Here is a 9,906-nt window from a genome sequence, read left to right on the forward strand (position 1 = left end):
TATACATATATATGTATATATATATATATATATATATATATATATATATATATATTATATATATATATATATATATATATATATATGCGGAGTAGGAAACACAGGAGTGTTAGTCTTGAGTTTATTCCTGACTAGTTTCGCAGGTATGCTTTTTCAAAGGAACGGGTTTACAAACGGGCTGTGGGCATTTTATACATGGGGTGGACCACAGCCCATTTGTACACCCATTCCTTTGAAAAAACATACCTGCGAAACTAGTCAGGAATAAACTCAAGACTAAGACTCCTGTGTTTCCTACTCCGCTTACGTCAACCTGTCAGAATGTCTCAACATTAATATATATATATATACATATATACATATATATATGTATATATATATATATATATATATATATATATATATATATATATATATATATATATATATATACATGCGATATAATGTTGAGACTCGTTTGGGGAGAAAATGTTTGAATTGTGTGCGACGGTGTCTGCACTTAACACTAATGGAGTGATATTGCTGGTCTTGTTAATGTAAGATTCAGATTAATCGTGGATTTCTGATTCTTAATAAACGTAGATGCAGCAGAAAACGTGCAGTGAATCTAAAAGAACTGTGACCTTACCCTACTCATTAATGGAGTCATTATAAATTTTTTTTTATACGACAGACGATTTTCGTCAGACTAAGTGTGCGCCCTTGTGTTTACAGGGGTTTACTTTCTACTGAATGAAGCTGTTTAAACGCTGACAGAATGAAAGCAATATAATGTGACTCTTTATTGAGAGCTTAACGGGAACAACGAAATCACCTCTTATTGGTCTTTATTTTTAGTTTTGCTATTACAGCAGTAACATAAATGAAAAATGGCCAATTTTAGCGTCTACTCACCTGTTCAAGTATCGCATCCATATGCAATCGCCATTCGACACTGTTCCATCGATGGACAGGTCCCAATTCTAACATAGTAAGAGTGGGTTGGAGAAGGGAGTTCTGTTAAATGTAAACGGCTGGCGACAGCCACAATATGTAAACAACCCTAGTCAATGATGTTAGGAATGTTTTGCTCGGTACGATTACAATTAGCCTACCACACCCAATGGCGTATGACGTGCATCATACCTCCTGGCATCATATTTGGATTAATGCGTTGGTAGGTTCGTTTAAAATTATCAGCTTCGTACCTTGCAGCTCGAAGGAAAACAACCCCATTCAATAACAAAGAATTAATGCTTTAGTCTAGAAAATCGTTTGACGACCAACACTGAACCTTGAACGATAAGCTTCGTACCTTGCAGCTCGAAGGAAAACAACCCCATTCAATAACAAAGAATTAATGCTTTAGTCTAGAAAATCGTTTGACGACCAACACTGAACCTTGAACGATAAGCTTCGTACCTTGCAGCTCGAAGCAAAACAACCCCATTCAATAACAAAGAATTAATGCTTTAGTCTAGAAAATCGTTTGACGACCAACACTGAACCTTGAACGATAAGCTTCGTACCTTGCAGCTCGAAGGAAAACAACCCCATTCAATAACAAAGAATTAATGCTTTAGTCTAGAAAATCGTTTGACGACCAACACTGAACCTTGAACGATCATCGTTGAGGGATAATCGCACGGAGCAAAACGGACCTTAATCTTGCTGCGGAGAGGCGGGCAAGGGGGAGCCTCCTTCATCCGAATCACCTGACGTCAGCTAGAATAGATGACCAGAGTCGTAAAACGCAGCAGAAGGATTAAGGACTGATCGAGTTAAGTCTTGAACTTTAAACGGCGGACAGGAGTGAGTTCCATAAATAAAAAGATTCTTCTAGCGACAACCATGAAATCCCTAAAATTGTTGTTGCCGGCTTTTAAAGGATCCTGGTCCATCAGTATCCACTCCGAGCTGTTCACTTCTAAGTTGAAAAAATCGCCCAATGCTTATCAGCGGATATCTATATAGTGGGGCACCGTTTTCAGGGAAATAAATATAAAAAGCAACAAAAGCAGAAGCATCACAACAAAAATAACAAGAACTAAACAACAAAAAGAGCAAAACAAGAAGAAGAACCAAATAATAAAAAGAACAAAACAACAAAAAAGAGCAAAACAAGAAGAAGAACCAAACAACAAAAAGAACAAAACGACAAAAAGAGCAAAACAAGAACAAGAACAAAACAACAACAATATTGATAACGGTTGCCTCGAGTTTCACTGACTGCAAAGCCGCAGCCCCGTGGTGGATGGCAATGGTCCTCGACCCCTCTCGCACATCTCTTTATCACTATTATTTTTCATAATACTTCTATGATATGTTAGGCTACATTATTCTAAAATATTATGACATATTTTTCTAATATCTATTATTCTTATTATTATTAATCTGGAATTGTTTGTGTCACTGGCTCATAATGGCAGGAAGAAAGCAGTTGCCGGCTGTCGAATGTCTATGTGAAAAGGTGTCAGTCCCTTGAGACTGCATCCCCAGTTGAATCTAAAAGGATTGACAGGTTTTGAAAAATGGAAGTAGGAGGAGGATTGTCTCTCTCATCCATTTTGCTAAGCCACAACTAACAACAACAACAATAACAACAACCACAATACAACAACAACAACAAAATAAAACAAAATAATACACTCAGGAATAACGCTAAGGAGTGTCGTCTGTTTTCATTGGAGCAAAGCTGGGCATGCGCAGAACATATCAGGATCGTGCGCACGGGAATAATGACGTCATTGATGAGATAGCAAATCAGAGACGAGCCTTCCAACGTTATCCGTCTGTCTCTACTTCTGTCTCTGTCTATCTATTTGCCTGTCCAACTGTACGTCTACGAGTACGTGTTTGACTGCGGATGTGTCTATCCGTTTGTCTGCTTGTCCATAGGACTATTCATTTGCCCATCCAACCATCCAACCATTCATCTTTTCTACCACCCAAATGTCTATTCATAGAGAAAGAGAGGGAGAGAGAGAGAGACAGACAGAGAGAGAGAGAGAGAGAGAGAGAGAGAGAGAGAGAGAGAGAGAGAGAGAGAGAGAGAGAGAGAGAGAGAAAGAGAAAGAGAAAGAGAAAGAGAGAGAGAAAGACAGAGAGATAGAAATATATATATATATATATATATATATATATATATATATAAAAATATATACATACAGAGAGAGAGAGAGGGGGGGGAGGGAGAGAGAAACAGAAAGGAACAGAAACTGAAAGAGAAAGAGAGACAAGAAAAATAAATCAAGGAAGACATCAAGAAAGGAAACAAGCGAGCAAGCAACCAATGAAAAAAAAAATGTAAGAGAGGGAGGCAAAAAATAAATAGATAGAAAAATTCGTCCACCTTTGCAAGGGCCACTGCATGAACTAATGGCGTTGCTCTGGATTGGAATGGGTCATCGCCCCATTCGACTGAAAAACCAACATGTACGACCACAAACAGAAACACATAGACCGGCGGGAAATAACGAGTCTGACTCCATCCTAAAAAAGAAAGAAAAAAACAAAATAAAGCTTAATAACTTTAGGTAAATCCACTTTCGTGTGTGTATAAGGCATCCATATTTATTATGTTATATTTTTATGCATGTGTTTTGATTTACGTAGTTATTAAATTCCTGATGAACAATAGTAGATTACTTCTTCCCCTTATCTTCCAACAGAAACAACTTTTCAAAACCCTGAATGGATATGAGAGGTCATAACTTATTCCTTTGCCTTTGTATATATATATATATATATATATATATATACATATATATATAAAAATATATATAAATATATATATAAATATATATATATATATGTATATATATATATATATTTACAAGTACGACGTTTTGTATGTTACAACATTTTTAAATACATAATCGTAATACACATGACTTGAGTAAATAAAAAGGAATGTCTATTATCAATAAAAAGGTGGACTCTTTCAAACAGGCTAAGCAATCATCTTCTTTTATTGTATTTCTAGTTAAAGAAACAAAGCAATGTTTCTCCTCAGGTTTTCCAAGAATATCTGTGTCAAGCTGTACTTTGTTTTAACGTCTCATTTCAATTTCCTTTCATTACTCCATCAAGTATTTTAACACATAAAACGACTGAGGAGGTAAACACGACCAAATTGATGGACTATCACAGTTCATGCATACCATATTTTAGATGTTGTACTTTTAATTTATTTTTTTATTTATGCTTTATAAAAAAAAAATTAGTTTCTGATAACTGTATATAGTTTTCCATATTGACTTTTCTTGTATCTTTTTCTAAACATGGATATTAAGACTTTCAGTAATTACATGTTCACTCATTGAACCTCTGCCTTCCACACCTCTTTTACTAATCTTTCTTCATTCATTCTTTCCATATGTTCAAACCATCCTAACACTCTTTCACCAACCCTATGTCTCAACTCCCTTTCCACTCCTGTTCTCCTCCTCACCCATTTCTCACTCTATCTAGCCTAGTAACCCCTATCATACTTCTCAGGCATTTCATCTCAAGCGTATTAAAACTCCTCCTCTCTTCCTCTCTTACGTTACATGTTTCTGCCCCATACAGTGCTGTCGGCACAATCACTTCATTACACAATCTCCTCCTAGCATCCACTCCCAAATACCTGTTTCTTACGACACTTTTCAGTCACCCAAGGAATTTACTAGCTTCTCTTAATCTACATTCTACTTCCACCTCCACTCCGCCCCTCCTTCCACATTGACCCTTGGAAATATTCATTCAATAGACCCCAAATATAGTCTCAGGATTATTCAGTACAAAACAAATTGTTTACAGATATACTCCCACTCCCCCTGATCCGATCTCATGTCATCCTCAGGTCACTAGATAGTGAGGGTAGTGATATATACTCCTTCCCTAGTTTATTTTCCTTTATTTAAGAAAGCGTCCTCCTCTCACTTTGCACTACTGAAGAAGATTGCAGTTAACAATCGAAATATATAGCTTCGCTTATTCAACTCTTTCTTTCTTCCGACTGTGGTGTCAATTTTGATTTACAAATGTGTTACTACATTTTTCACTTGTCAGATATATATATATATATATATATATATATGTATGTATGTATGTATGTATGTATGTATGTAATGTATGTATGTATGTATGTATGTATGTATGTATGTATCTAAAAAAAAACAAATTCTCGTAAGGGGTTTATGTCCCGGGCTCAAACGTCCGCACAACTGGCGGTCGGCGAGTGTGGGGGGACAACGTGACCGAGATGAGGTCACGCAGGATCGTCAGATCACCATGTACGCTGTTGACGGACTTTGATTCTTATTCTGTATTCAGTCCACTAAGGAAGGCCTAAGAGGTCAAAACTTCTGGTTCTGAATAAAGCTCCATACTCTAGCCTTAACGCTTCATTTTGCCACCTCACCTCCATGTATATATATATACATATATATATATATATATATATATATATATATATATAAATACATATATACATATATATATGTATATATATATATATTATATATATATTATATATATATATAATCAATTAGATATTCAAGAAGATTTAGATAAATTACAGCAATAGTCTGAAAAGTGGCTAATGAAATTTAACACAAGTAAATGCAAGGTACATAGGTAAAAATAACAGTAAATACGATTACAAGTTATTTAGAAACTCGTTAACAATAGTGGATAATGAAAAGAATCTCGGCGTAATTATCAGTAAAGATCTCAAATCATCCAAGCAGTGTATTTCAGCCCCTGAGAAAGCAAACAAGTTTCTAGGACTGATTGCGCGATCTTTTAAGTTCAAAAGTTCATCTCTCATTAACAAGCTATATAAATCGTTAGTTCGTCCACATTTGGAATATGCTGTTTCCGTATAGTCACCAAATCTCATTAAAGACATTGACAGATTGGAAAAAGTGCAACGGGGAGCCACAAAACTGATTCCAAACATAAAAAATAAATCATACGAAAATGGACTAAAACATATGAATCTGTTTTCCCTAAAAAAGCGTAGACTCAGAGATGACTTGATACAGGTCTTTAAGGCCCCTTTCACACTAGTTGCCTACCATTATTTTAAATTGAGCCTTTCACACTACGTCACTGCGGTTGTCCGGTTGCGCAACAGGCTATGGCTGTTGCCCGCTCCGTTAACAAGTGACCGTCACTGGCAGTTGCCGTCACCGACCGTTTCTTTCTCTTGACCAGCAAAGCCAACAGAAGCACCTCCTCCATTGATGCCATTCTTTCGACTAATGAGATGATAAGAAAGGAATCCACAACTCGGTGACAGTCAATGGTTGCTTACAGTTGCCGGAGACTTTCACTCTAGGCAACTAATGACCGCCACTAGTGACGGTAACTAGTTGCCTAATGTGAAAGAGGCCTAAGATTCTAAAGGGAATTGACAACATCAAAAGTAACAAAAATTTCACACTGAATGAGAATCTGACAAGAAATAATGGTCTCAAACTGTCAGGAAATAGATTTAATTTAGAAGTGGGTAGAAATAACTTCGCCAACCGTCTAGATAATGAATGGAACAAACTTCCTGCAGAGGCAGTGCAATGTAGTTTATTTCGAAGCTTTAATATTCGTTTAGATAAACACCTAAGCAAGATGCTGTAATGACCGCCATATGCTTTATAATATTTGTTTATTTGTTTGTTTTTATTTATTTGTTTATTATTATTTGCTTGATTTTCATTTGTTATTAGCTATCAGTCAATTTATCATTAATTACTCTTTACTTGTTTGTTTATTATTTAACTATACCTATGCATTTATTTATTTTATGCATTATTCTTTATATTATTATATTTTTTATTTATTTTTCTTTTATTTATTTATAATTTTTTTCCACATCCGACCTAGTTATGGACTAAAAGGTCTCCTGTCGGCATGCTTCTCCTTTGTGATATATATATATACATATATATATATATATATATATATATATATATATATGTATATACATATATATATATATATATATATATATATATGTATATACATATATATATATATATATATATATATATATATATATATATATATATATATATTGAGACACTGTGACAGGTTTGAGGAAGGAGGAAGAGAAAGACACGGGTCTAGGGCCGAGTTTGTTCCTGACCGGTTTCGTTTACAGCTTCTTCCTGGTATACCTAGCAGTCCGACACCACAATCCCATCAACTGGGCAAGAGACGAGGGTCAGTGTACAGAGACCTGTAATTAATTGATTAATTAATTAATTGAAAATAAATTAGATTAATTAAGATAAATAAGATAAATAAAAATGAGTTTCCCAAATCATGTATTCAAGATTAGTAAGACTGTAAAGTTAATAAGAAAACTTACGTGAGTGTGAAATTTGGAACCTGTCGGACAAAAGATCATCGGACGTTTCACCACCGATCTAAGTCGCGCCGTGTTTGTGTTACTCCTGACAGCTGCATATTTCACTATGTATTTTTATCATTTTATGTCCCCTACCTTTTGGTTCATATTCTCTTCGGTAGCTATGTATAAGGCCTCAATTACCTTTCTCTGTCTCCTTGTTAGGCCTTTTCTCAATACTTCTGTCTCTTACCAATTGGGTAGATGTTTTTCTTTATCCGCGTGGCCCACCAGCGCATTTGAGAGGCAATGGCTTCTTAAATCCGCCTTGTGCTCCTTAATTCTCTTTTGAAGACCTCTATGGCTTTCGCCAAAGTATGCCTTCTTACACTTGCTACAAGGGATCTTGTAGACTACACTTAGGTCGTTACCTACCTTTGTTGTTGGTGTTACCAAGTGTCCTATTTTCTTACCTTTGTCATTGATGACTTCTAGCCCAAGCGGTCGTAAAGCGGCTCCCAGTGAGTGGGTGAGACTAGATCCTGGAACAATTAAGTAATGTGTGTCCCGTTTGACCGGGTCCTTACGTCGTCTGATGTTTTGCCCTTTCTTGAGAGAGGTGGATAGAAAAGCCTCTGGATAGCCCAATTTCCTAAAGATAGTTTTGATGAGTGAGATTTCTTCCTCGAGGAACTCCTGACTGCATTTTCTCAGTGCTCTCAGGAAGAAACCTATCACCACACCTGATTTTGTTCTCTCATCATGTGCGCTGTAGTAGTGCATTAGATAGTCTTTGTTAGTGGGCTTTCTGTAGACTCTGAAAAGAGCTTCTTCACTGTTTCTGATTATTTCAGAGTCTAGAAAAGGTAGGCGGCCGTGAGACCCAACTTCCATGGTGAACTGAATATTTCTAACTACTTTATTCAATTTTGATAAAACCTCACCTTCGTCCGTCCCCCCCGGAGAAATGAATAGGCAATCATCCACATACCCGAACCAAATTGCGTCCTTAGGGAGAATTTTCTTGTAGTGATTCTCCTCCAGAACTTCAAGGTAGAGAGAAGCTGCTACTGCACTAAGTGGTGAACCCATGGGGAGGCAGTCAGGAATACCACCAACTGGAAGGCCTCCTATGGGTTCATCATTTAGTGCAGTGTGGTCCTTCAACCCTGAAAGAGTCGGTGTATTCTACCTGCAGATTAGAATTGTATGGCAAGCTAGAATTGCTAATTGCGATGATACACGCTAACGGTGTGAATGGTTCCATGTTGTTTTTGGTTATGCTTTCCTCAACTCCCTGTTACCCTCGTCTCCTTTTCTTTTCTCTTTTTTATCCTACTTATGATTTCTCACCGCTAAACTTTTTATTTTCTTTTTCTTTTGTTTTCTCGTTCCTTTGTGTCTTATAATTTTTATCTGACCCTCCTTTTATCCTCCTCTACTGTCGTCTTCCTTTACCCACTCTGAAATTCCTTTTGCTCTCCCTTATGTTTCCCCTCTCGACCTCTCTCTTCTTCCTCCCATCCACTTTTCTTTAATAGATTAGCACTCTTACTTTCCCTCTCCCTTCCAAACCTCCTTATTTCACTCTTCCTTTCCTTCTTCTTCCATATCTCTGCCTCCTTCCTTCTCTGTCATACTAACCTTCCTTTCCCTTGAATTTTTTCTCTGTATTGCTTTTTTCTCCCCTAACATTTCCCACTCTTTCCATATATGTTTTGTTTTTATATGATTTTTGGGCTATGAACTAGATTTTGTTACATAGCCTCAGCTAATACATTTAGGTTAAAATGCATTTGGTCTAAAACGATTTTTCCTTTCAGAAGTCAACCTGTTGTGTTCATAGTGTTTCGTATTGTATATTTACCTTGTGTATGCCAAGGTTAGTCATGTGCAGCCTACTAACGAACAGTGATCTGTTTGTTTAACTTCTTGAAATGTCAAGCAAGAGGAGGTACTAAAAATGCTTTGTGTTATCTTAGAATGTGCGAAGATTATCTTACTTTTTAGTTGTCTCAATCATGTAAAGAGCAAGAACAGACACTCACGGGATTTTTCGTACCTAATCCTGTTTCGGAATTTTGATATATAGAACAAACATATATGTGTGCACTACCTTCTGATTTTATTTTCTTGTAGAATATTCTACGATCATGTTTTGATTGTGTAACTTAGGAAGGAGACGAGTGAAAGTTAGTTGCTTATATCCTGTTACTGGAAACGAAAGACATAAGACGTATATCTAGTAGAGGAAGGAAGTTGAACAGGAAGGTAAGGGACACGGAATAGATAACTAGCATCATATGTTTGTACATAATGCAATCCCTAAAAGGATTGGCAAAATTATGCAATCAGTAAAAATTAAATTCGACTGCTACTATTGATACTTTTACAATTTCTGTCTGCTTCATTATTCTGTTCAGCTGAAGGAGGGTGTAGATAAGGAAGAAAGGGAGAGCCTTCTGCTCCTTTTTCTACTCTTGTTTCCAATCTGTGTTGAATAAGTATAGATTCTATTGGTTTAATTTTATGAATATATTTCCAAGGGACATAGATGTATTTGTGCAAGAAATTATTTTGTAGGTCTCTCC

Source organism: Oratosquilla oratoria, chromosome 23 (genome assembly GCF_046742065.1).
Source record: "Oratosquilla oratoria isolate Oo_2021 chromosome 23, ASM4674206v1, whole genome shotgun sequence".
Taxonomy (NCBI): Eukaryota; Metazoa; Arthropoda; class Malacostraca; order Stomatopoda; family Squillidae; genus Oratosquilla; species Oratosquilla oratoria.